The sequence below is a fragment of the Dysidea avara genome, chromosome 13 (genome assembly GCF_963678975.1).
Source record: "Dysidea avara chromosome 13, odDysAvar1.4, whole genome shotgun sequence".
Taxonomy (NCBI): Eukaryota; Metazoa; Porifera; class Demospongiae; order Dictyoceratida; family Dysideidae; genus Dysidea; species Dysidea avara.
In genome coordinates, this window is record NC_089284.1 from 15,286,930 (window position 1) to 15,297,608 (window position 10,679).

General features: G+C 38.9%; 2 long non-coding RNA genes across 7 annotated transcripts; one reads left to right on the forward strand and one right to left on the reverse strand.

Annotated features, from left to right (window-relative positions):
• On the forward strand, positions 1 to 3,235 carry LOC136242732 (uncharacterized). Of its 3 annotated transcripts, none has more exons than XR_010694627.1 (5): positions 1 to 140; positions 2,415 to 2,474; positions 2,509 to 2,559; positions 3,001 to 3,064; positions 3,117 to 3,235. It is a non-coding gene; the product is annotated as an uncharacterized lncRNA (long non-coding RNA). The 3 variants fall into 3 exon arrangements; XR_010694625.1 differs by having other exon boundaries at positions 3,001 to 3,060; XR_010694626.1 differs by having other exon boundaries at positions 2,415 to 2,462; positions 3,001 to 3,060.
• A 2,102-nt stretch (positions 3,236 to 5,337) lies between these two features.
• On the reverse strand, positions 5,338 to 8,314 carry LOC136242820 (uncharacterized). 4 transcript variants are annotated; one of them, XR_010694651.1, is made up of 7 exons: positions 8,162 to 8,314; positions 7,587 to 7,716; positions 6,227 to 6,306; positions 6,112 to 6,159; positions 6,015 to 6,065; positions 5,519 to 5,578; positions 5,338 to 5,462 (listed from the first exon to the last, which is right to left on the reverse strand). It is a non-coding gene; the product is annotated as an uncharacterized lncRNA (long non-coding RNA). The 4 variants fall into 4 exon arrangements; XR_010694650.1 differs by having other exon boundaries at positions 8,158 to 8,314; XR_010694648.1 differs by lacking the exon at positions 7,587 to 7,716 and having other exon boundaries at positions 8,158 to 8,314.
• Between the last annotated feature and the right edge of the window lie 2,365 nt (positions 8,315 to 10,679).

The following is a 10,679-nucleotide window of genomic DNA, read 5'->3' on the forward strand; positions in this document are numbered from 1 at the left end:
ATTAGCAGTATACTAGCTACGCTGCTTTAGGCTTCCCACAATCAATCGTGCCACAGTGTTCTGTGCTGAATACTCAGCGAGTGAGTCCATCTCGGAGTCGGTTGACCTGGACCAGTTGGATTTGAGTGATGCTTGTGTAGGTACGTGTTTAGTTTTATATACTTTGTGCTTATTTCTGCCTTTATAAGTGAAGTTCTTAAAATGTAGTCACAGACTCTGCCTTCTGTCCTTCCAGTCACTGACTAGTATCAAGCTGGGACTACACTGTGCCATTTATGTACTTATTTGGTATTATTTCCCACCAGCTGGAGCATTTCTGGATGCTTTAATTTACACCAATGAATGTTCAGCCACCTACCCTACCCCCCTCCTCCCCCCCACACACAGACCTGTTAAGTCCAAAGCTGTCCTAACGTAGGAGCCATGATTGAACTACCCTCCTGCCTACGGCTTAGTACTCTTACTTTGCACTGTTTTTTTGTTTGTTGTTTTTTTGTGCAGCTTTGGTAAATCTATCTTCATGCTTTAATCCTTTGTGATGACGTTTCACTTTCTCGAAAATTTTCAACTGTGCTACAGTAATCTTTTAATCTTTACAGGGCTGCACTGAAAATCAGTATTCAGTTACTGAGTTGATCCCCTGTTAAAAAAATTACAATCTACCAAAGATACTGCGGGTTGATACACTTGATTTTCAACCAATATCTCATGCTGCTAACATAATAAGAAGGTAAAATTTTCCATCCAGAATTATATTGGGTACTGTACTGCCAGCCAGTTTGCATAGACTTTTGTCTATATACAATTAGGGACGGTAATTCTATAAATACTGATATGTGAACATAATTTTGTCACAAGCCATCAATTAAAAATGTACTAGTCAGTGATTGTAATTTATGTGATGCATTCTAATTTTATTTCAACATTCACACTGCACTATAATTTTCTCACTTGCTTGTACAGTAATTATTAATTATAGGTGTGAAAAACACAGGCATGTAAATACTAGTACTAGTGAATACATATTGTAGTGTATGTAGTTAAAGAATGAGTCACTTCCATACAATAGATCCATGCATGTCTACTGCATGTGTATGTAGCGTGTGCGTACGTGTGTGCGTGTGTGTGATGAGCATGTGTATGTGTGAGTGTGTAAAGTTGTGTATCTGTGTCTGTCCTTATTTCCCACAGCAGGTGATGGTCCAGGTGGGACTTTAGGTGCCCACACCTTCACCTGTGTGACATGGTGCAGCCTCTTGTGGGTTACTAGTACATAGCTACTGGGAAATTCGAGCCTACCTAGTGAACCAGCACTGTGTGTGTGTGTGTGTGTGTGTGTGTGTGTGTGTGTGTGTGTGTGTGTGTGTGTGTGTGTGTGTGTGTGTGTGTGTGTGTGTGTGTGTGTGTGTAGTGTGCACTGTGTGTGTGTGTATTGTGCAGTGTGTGTGTGTGTGTGTGACTGTGTGTGAGTATTGTGCAGCATGTGTGTGTGTAGTGTGTGTCTGTGTGTGTGTATGTATGTATGTGTGTGTGTGTGTGTGTGTGTGTGTGTGTGTGTGTGTGTGTGTGTGTGTGTGTGTGTGTGTAGTGTGCACTGTGTGTGTGTAGTGTGCACTGTGTGTGTGTAGTGTGCACTCTGTGCGTGTGTGTGTAGTGTGCACTGTGTGTGTGTGTGTAGTGTGCATTGTGCGTGTGTAGTGTGCACTGTGTGTGTGTAATGTGCACTGTGTGTGTGTGTGTAGTGTGCACTGTATGTGTGTATTGTGCAGTGTGCGTGTGTGTGAGTATTGTGCAGCATGTGTGTGTGTCTGTGTGTGTATGTATGTATGTGCATGCGCGCGCGTGTGTGTATGTAGTGTGCACTGTGTGTGTGTAGTGTGCACTGTGTGTGTGTGTAGTGTGCACTGTGTGTGTGTGTGTAGTGTGCATTGTGTGTGTGTGTAGTGTGCACTGTGTGTGTGTATTGTGCAATGTGTGTGTGTGTGTGCGTGCATGCGTGCGTGTGTGCATGCGTACGTGAGTGTGTGTGTGTGGTGTGCACTGTGTGTGTGGTGTGCACTGTGTATGTGGTGTGCACTGTGTGTGTGTGTGGTGTGGTGTGCACTGTGTGTGTGTATTGTGCAGTGTATATGTGTACTGTGCAGCGTGTGTGTGTGTGTGTGTGTGTGTGTGTAGTATTCGGTGTACGTGCGTGTGTGTAGTGTGTGTGTGTGTGTGTTTGTCCATGAATTTCTGTATATTCATTGAAGGGTTAGTAGGAAAGGCACACAACTGTTCATGTAATTGAAGTGTTATGCAGATACCCTGGGTTGGTATTTGACCATTGCATGATGCAAACTTTGTAATGTGGGTGTGTTAGAAGTATTGTTGCTATAGTAACCATTGATGATTGTCAAATGTTTATGATTACATAGCCAGTAACAGCTGTGTGACGTATAACCAACCTATGATAATTTCTCCAGGTATGCAAACAGGTGTGCCTACAATGACCACATCATTCACTCCTAGGTACAGTTTTTCAAGAAAAGTGAAGAGGGGAGGAAATCCAGCAATTGTTCAGTGAGTTGAGTTTTTTTGCTGTCCATGCAGTACATAGCACGTCTACCTGTATGTAAGTCAACAGTTTCTTTTCTGTTTCCTGTTCTACAAATGTTTGGCTTACATACTTAATAAATACTTAGGTTTAAATTCATCCCTCCTGGAGGAGATTGAGTGTTGCGCTCGACTAGACATTGGGTGGCCTGCAGTTCAAATCCTGGGGTAGGAGGAATTTTTTCCTTTGTTTGGCTCTTTTCTGTTACACGTTATTGTTAGCTAGGTAATCATTTAAAGTCTCCAGTTCTTGTTAGGTTAGGCAATCCAAAGGCTGCAGCACATGTTACTGTCAGACCTTCAGTGCTGGTCACTGTAAAGCTCTAATAACAATAACGTACCTCTACACACATTGCATACTTCTGTGTTGTCAAAAGAAATTGTGCATAACTAATGCTTTCCTTGTAGTTGAGCTACGTGATTAGTTGAGACTCAGTCAACACCTGCTCACAGAAACTATTTATTTGTGTAGGCGAGCTGTACTAGTGCAAGACAAATTAAATGCATGGTTTTTCCCCATGTAGCTGTTGAGGATTGGCAATGTGACAAACAGTAATAGCTGCTACCTAATTATGCGTTTTTGTTCGATTTGATATTTACTATACTTTGACTTTATAATTTTGTCGAGTTAACTGGTAGTAAAGTGAAAGTCACCACATCTATCGTGGGAGTTTACTTTTATGCATTATATTTACATTCAACTAAAGGAAATCACACACAAACACACACACATACACACACACACACACACACGACCATAACGGCAAGTGTCTGAGCTCATACACTCCTATGCATAACATCTAGATTCCTGGCCTCTTTCTAGGAAATTAGAAAGGGATTGTGATGATATTAACAGTCAAAACCGATATATTCACATATAATATACAGTGTATAAATATGTATGTACACAGAGTGGAGTTTGTAAATAATCTGATTTTGGAAATGGTGAAATATGACTTCATTTTACAATTTGTACACGGAACAATCAATCAATGTGTAACCTGTATATACATGTCTAATTTCAAGCCAACATTGTTGGCCTCAGTAGGCAGGTGGCTGCTTTAAACAGGTGGATTAATTGGCCTGGAGTACAATTTCTTCAGTTGAAAATTTTAAAGTTAGTTGGTCTTTTTAGAAAGGTACCAGTGGTCTGTCTATACAGGTAGCCATTAAGACAGGTTCAACTGAATACTCCAATGAGGAATCATATTATAATCAGTGCATAGTATTGGCATGCAGTATCACTAAGGACTGATGGCTAGTCTGTAATGGCATATGTCTGAATTGTGATACATTCATGCAGCTATATGTAGGCTAATTGTACATGTGTATGTATTATTAGATAATATTATAGAAATATGCATTGTTTGAAACACAAGGTTGACATGACTATATACAGCTTATGTGGTAGTATAATAGTATACAGGTTGTTCACACAACTTAGGAGATCCTCACAGCTGCGTGTGGCTGCATAATAATGATTCTGAAGCAAAGCAGAGGATAAGTGTCAATAACTAGAGTATATAGCTGCTGGCTGTGTATGCAGCTTGCAGTAACTTGTTATACTGACACCAACATTGCACAATCTTGGTGTTTAATGGATATGAGAATTGTGTATTCAGAATAATTATGTTATCATACAGTCTGGCTATGTATTCATACCAGCTGGATTAATCATTTGGAGGACAAAAGTGTATAGACCAAGTAATAGCTACTATAATGTACTGTACCACCATAAATCATGATGCAATTAAAAATGTGATAATTGATCATGATTCATGACAAAACAACTCATGACTGCTTACTGCTATATACCTAGTTTTTCATGTCATTATTATGTTGGCATGTAAAAAAAACAACACGTATATGTATGCATGGTCTATATGTATGCATGGTCCTTATGCTATTATATATACATTTTCTATCTACATAGTGTGTCTTCGTAACTATAATACTTGCAACTTATTGGCCGAATGTGATCCATTCACCTTGGTCAGCTTGTTTGAATATATAATTATAACTAGACAGTATACGTACCATGATTAAATGTTTTGAAGGATAATAACAATTGTAAGAATCTACTAAATTGTCACAGTAGGAACTGATACACTATTACACTGTTATTACATTTGTTTGCTTTACTGTTTCTAAATAATCAATATGGAAATTTGAACACTATCACATGATCAATAAAGCATGTACATGTTCTGGGAAACTAAGTTCAAGCTATGTATGTCAACCCTACACAATGCACAGGTCTGTAACATTATCTAATAATACATACACATGTACATAATGTATCAGATCTAGACCGTTCAGGCATATACAATTATAGAGTAGCCATCAGTCCTGCTTACCAATACCATGCACTGATTCAATCATAACTCCTCATTAAAGTATAGTTTATTTTATATTTCATTCTTGACTGATTGTTCTGTATACATCATAGCCTTTTAACATTGTTAAGTGAATTTCACTGTTGCCAGATCAACAACTCCACTCTGTGCATATACAATTTATACACTGATGTCACATTACCAATATTAATTTTTTTCCCCATGCTATATGATACATATGAGTGAATAAGCTCAGACACTTGCAATTGCTGTTATGGTCATGTGCGTGTGATTTCTGTTAGTTGAATGTACAGTAAATACAATGTAAATTGCCATAAACAATATATTCCCACGTGACAGTTGTTAGTGACTCAACCCTTGCTTTTATATATTACCAGTTAGCCCGACATAATTAAAAAGTCAAAATATAGTAATTATCACATCAAGCAAAAAAATAAAAATATGTGCATAAGTAAGTATAATAGGTTGTTCGTAGCAGCTATTACCGTCTGTCACATTGCTAATCCTCAACAGCTATATGGGGAAAAACCATGCATTTAATATGTCTTGCACTAGTACAGCTCACACACACAAATAAATCATTTCTGTGAGCAGGTGTTAACTGAGTCTCAACTAACCACGTAGCTCAACTACAAGGAAAGCATTAGTTACGCACAATTTCTTTTGACAACACAGAAGTAAGCACTGTGTGTAGAGGTACGTTATTGTTATTAGAGCTTTACAGTGACCAGTATACTGAGGGTCTGACAGTAACATGTGCTGTAGCCTTTGGATTGCCTAACCTAACAGGAACTGGAGACTTTAAATGATTACCTAGCTAACAATGTGTAACAGAAAAGGGCCAAACAGAGGAAAATACCCCAGGATTCGAACTACAGGCCACCCAATGTCTAGTTGAGCGCAACACTCAGTCTCCTCCAGGAGGGATGAATATTCTTCCTTTAAACCTAAGTATTTATTAAGTATGTAAGCCAAACATTTGTAGAACAGGATACAGAAAAAAAACTGTTGACTTACATACAGGTAGACATGCTATGTACTGCATAGCCAAAACTCTCAACTCACTGAACAATTACTGGATTTGCTCCCCTCTTCACTTTTCTTGAAAAACTGTACCTAGGAGTGAATGATGTGGCCATTGTGGACACACCTTTTTGCATACCTGGAGAAGTCATCGTAGGTTGGTTATATGTCACACAGCTGTTACCGGCTATGTAAATCATAAAATTTGACAATCATCAATGGTTACTATAGCAACAATATTCTAACAGACCCACCTTACAGAGGTTGCATCATGCTGGTGACACCAGACCATAACACATCACTGATATCATGCTCATAGTTCCTTGTAGCCACACTGTGATTAAAATGAGTACAGCAAACACAATGTGAAATAGCTACCATATTAATGGTCAAATACCAACCCAGGGTATCTGCACAATACTTCAATTACATGAACAGCTGTGTGCCTTTCCTACTAACCCTTCAATGAATATGTGGAAATTCATGGACAAACACACACACTACACACATGCGTACTACACTACACACATACGCACTACACTACATTACACACACTACACTACACACATATACACAATCCTTGCTAATATGCAAGGACAAACACCAATTTTGGCCGGAAAATGTCAGATGTCCTACAAGCACTGCATACATACTACATACTACACACATACACTACACACACACTGCACACACACACCTACACACACACGCACACACACACTACACACACACCGAACACTACACACACACACACACACACTACACACACACGCTGCACAATACTCACACACACACTGCACAATACACACATAGTGCACACTACACACACGCACGTACGCACATACATATATACACACACATACACACTACACATTATGCAAACTACGCCACATTAAGCACACTACACACACACGCACTACACTACTCACATGTGCGCACTACACTGCACTACACACATACTCACTACACTACATTACACACACTACACTACACCACACCACACTACACACACACATGCACTATAGTACAAGACACACACACACACACACATGCACTGCACTATACTACGCACATACACTACATTACAATACACACACGTACTACACTACACACACATACACAATCCTTGCTAATATGCTAAGACAAACACCAATTTTGGCAGGAAATGTCAGATGTCCTACAAGCATTGCATACATACTACACACATACACTAAGCACACACAGCACACACAAATGCACACACGTACGCACACATGCAGTAGACATGCATGGATCTATTGTATGGAAGTGACTCATTCTTTAACTACATACACTACAATATGTATTCACTAGTACTAGTATTTACATGCCTGTGTTTTTTCACACCTATAATTAATAATTACTGTACAAGCAAGTGAGAAAATTATAGTGCAGTGTGAATGTTGAAATAAAATTAGAATGCATCACATAAATTACAATAACTGACTAGTACATTTTTAATTGATGGCTTGTGACAAAATTATGTTCACACATCAGTATTTATAGGATTACCGTCCCTAATTGCATATAGACAAAAGTCTATGCAAACTGGCTGGCAGTACAGTACCCAATATAATTCCGGATGGAAAATTTTACCTTCTTATTATGTTAGCAGCATGAGATATTGGTTGAAAATCAAGTGTATCAACTAGCGGTATCTTTGGTAGATTGTAATTTTTTAACAGGGGATCCACTCAGTAACTGAATACTGATTTTCAGTGCAGCCCTGTAAATATTAAAAGATTACTGTAGCACAGTTGAAAATTTTTGAGAAAGTGAAACGTCATCACAAAGGATTAAAGCATGAAGATAGATTTACCAAAGCTGCACAAAAAAACAACAAACAAAAAAACAGTGCAAAGTAAGAGTACTAAGCCGTAGGCAGGAGGATAGTTCAATCATGGCTCCTACATTAGGACAGCTTTGGACTTAACAGGCCTGTGTGGGGGGTGGGGTAGGTGGCTGAACATTCATTGGTGTAAATTAAAGCATCCAGAAATGCTCCAGCACCACTGATACCAAATAAGTACATAAATGGCACAGTGTAGTCCCAGCTTGATACTAGTCAGTGACTGGAAGGACAGAAGGCAGAGTCTGTGACTACATTTTAAGAACTTCACTTATAAAGGCAGAAATAAGCACAAAGTATATAAAACTAAACACGTACCTACACAAGCATCACTCAAATCCAACTGGTCCAGGTCAATCGACTCCGAGATGGACTCGCTCGCTGAGTATTCAGCACAGAACACTGTGGCACGATTGATTGTGGGAAGTCTAAAGCAGCGTAGCTAGTATACTGCTAATCACCCCGTATTCCAATACCGTACACTAATCTAGCGTTCGTATGGACCGTCAGTCCATACTATCCGATACTAACGCAAAATGTACCTTTGGACTATACGTCCATATACTTTAAGATAATAGGTTGCTCTCGCACCCGGTTCTCGCATTGTTATCCGGGTACTTACCCGGTAGTTGTTAACCGTAGTCACCAGATTATACCTGAGTTACTGTTAACATGTTTTAGGTAATTTAGTCCACCTGGAATCATAAATCCTTTAGAAATAGGAACGTTCTTATAAATATATAGAAGGACAGGGAATGCCAGGGGAATGCGTACCGGAGGCCGGTGGATAGACATAAATTCAGTGTGCAATAAAGCAAATCGTCTACTGGGATTTTTGCGAAGAACTCTCCACCATTGTCCACCTCACTTAAAAGAACATGCATATAAACAGATCGTCTTGCCATCTATTGAATACTGCTCTTCTATCTGGGATCCACATAACAATCACTCATTCACAAGTTAGAGATGATACAACATCGTGCTGCACGTTTCGTGTTAAATAGACCTTGGAGAAGGAATCATAGGGACAGCATAACTGAAATGTTAGTGGAATTAAAATGGCCAACACTGGAAGATCGTAGGAAACAGGTACGTCTGATGCTGTTGTTTAAGTTTGTAAACAAATTAATTTATGTTCCAAATCAGTATCTGCCAGTGTTATCTTCTGCAACAAGTACCAGGGCAAACCATCCCTTGAAGCTATTACAGTTGTATGCCAGAACAAATCGATATAGTAACTCTTTCTTACCAAGATCAATACCAGACTGGAATAATTTAGATATGGAAGATCTTGACAATATAGACTTACTTACTTTCAAGAACCGTTTGCAAAATGCATAGACACTAAAATTTTGTTTTTGTACATTAGCGATTTACCCAATGGGTTTTGCTAATCAATAATAATAATAATAATAAGACTGAGGCCAGCGAGTAGGTCGAGGCCAGGAATCTGAAGTTTTTAGGTACAATTTATTGTCTACACGTACTTCTGTTTTGGCATAATTATATATAACTAGCGCTTTTTGTGACTAGGATGGGACAGGAATGGGGGAACACAAGTTTAATATGGCTATGCCAGGCACTGTCACAGTTATCACTATGATGCTTTTTCTCAGTGCCATGGACCATTTGCTAGATAGGGTCTTACAGCACAACCATAGCTATTTGGTCCCCTTCAACACTGCAAATTGTCTGGTTGGACAACTTATGGTATGCCTAACAGATCCCTCCGCCATAAGTAGTCCCCGGTTTGGTGCATTCAATGGAACAAAACTGCTGCTTGCTCATTTGCTGCTACCACCTTTGAATCTTGTATGGTCCAAGCAGATTACTTGAGTGGCAGTTAGTCTGGTCAGATCACTTACCACTTACAGTGTGACAGAGCCAAAATTAGAACTGATGATAAAAAATTGGTTCCTTTACCTAGATAGAGCCTATGAATGTACTAGTTTTAAATCGTGGGTATGTATATAAACTTCATTTGATAAGCTGTAAACTCTCGATGAGTTTTGCCCGTCCCTGTTAATTGTTTTTATGAGCTATAGGATGAAATGTTCTACTGAAAAAGCACATGACAAGTCTTCGATTAAATCTTGACGTTGTTATCTTAACTATGTACAAGAATAGATTATTAAAATGCTGAATATTTTTGGAGTCTCACACTGTCCATGTACTCAGAACACAAATCACAACCATCAATCCATCATACAATTTACTGATTCTCATTTTATTCATAGCACTGAAATCAAGCCCTGTAAAATGCAAAACCTAGGGTAACATGAAATATGACTTTGGTATGATTGGTTACTGGAAGAATTAAAGTGAATTAGAAAATTCATGCTCAGTTTCCTAGCTTTGATGCTTATATGAGGTTACTAAATGCAACCTGTGGTATAGTTGTGGTTGTTCACTACATTTATCCAATGAAAATCAACAAAGCCATAAACAAGATAGCCTAGCTGTTTGTTTAATTTCTGGACAAGAAACTCATGCTGATGCACTGATACCATGGTGTGACACTGACTATCAAGACTCGAAGGCAGCCACAGATTGCCACTTTCTTTTGCTCTTTCTTTTCCTCCTTCATTCGGTAGGGAAATATTCTTACTGTTAACTTATTATTTCTACACAAGACAGACATAATTGTCATTGATGATGCACTAGATGCAGTCAGTTTCTTTTGCTCACTTTACCTCCTTTACTCAGCAGGGAAATAGCCTTACCATTTGCTTACTTTCTGCCACTGCCTACTAAGCTCTGATCTGTCACTATCAACTGGTACATCAAGCAAATATCAATATAGCAGCCACAGTTTTTCCACTTACTTTTGCTCTTTCTGT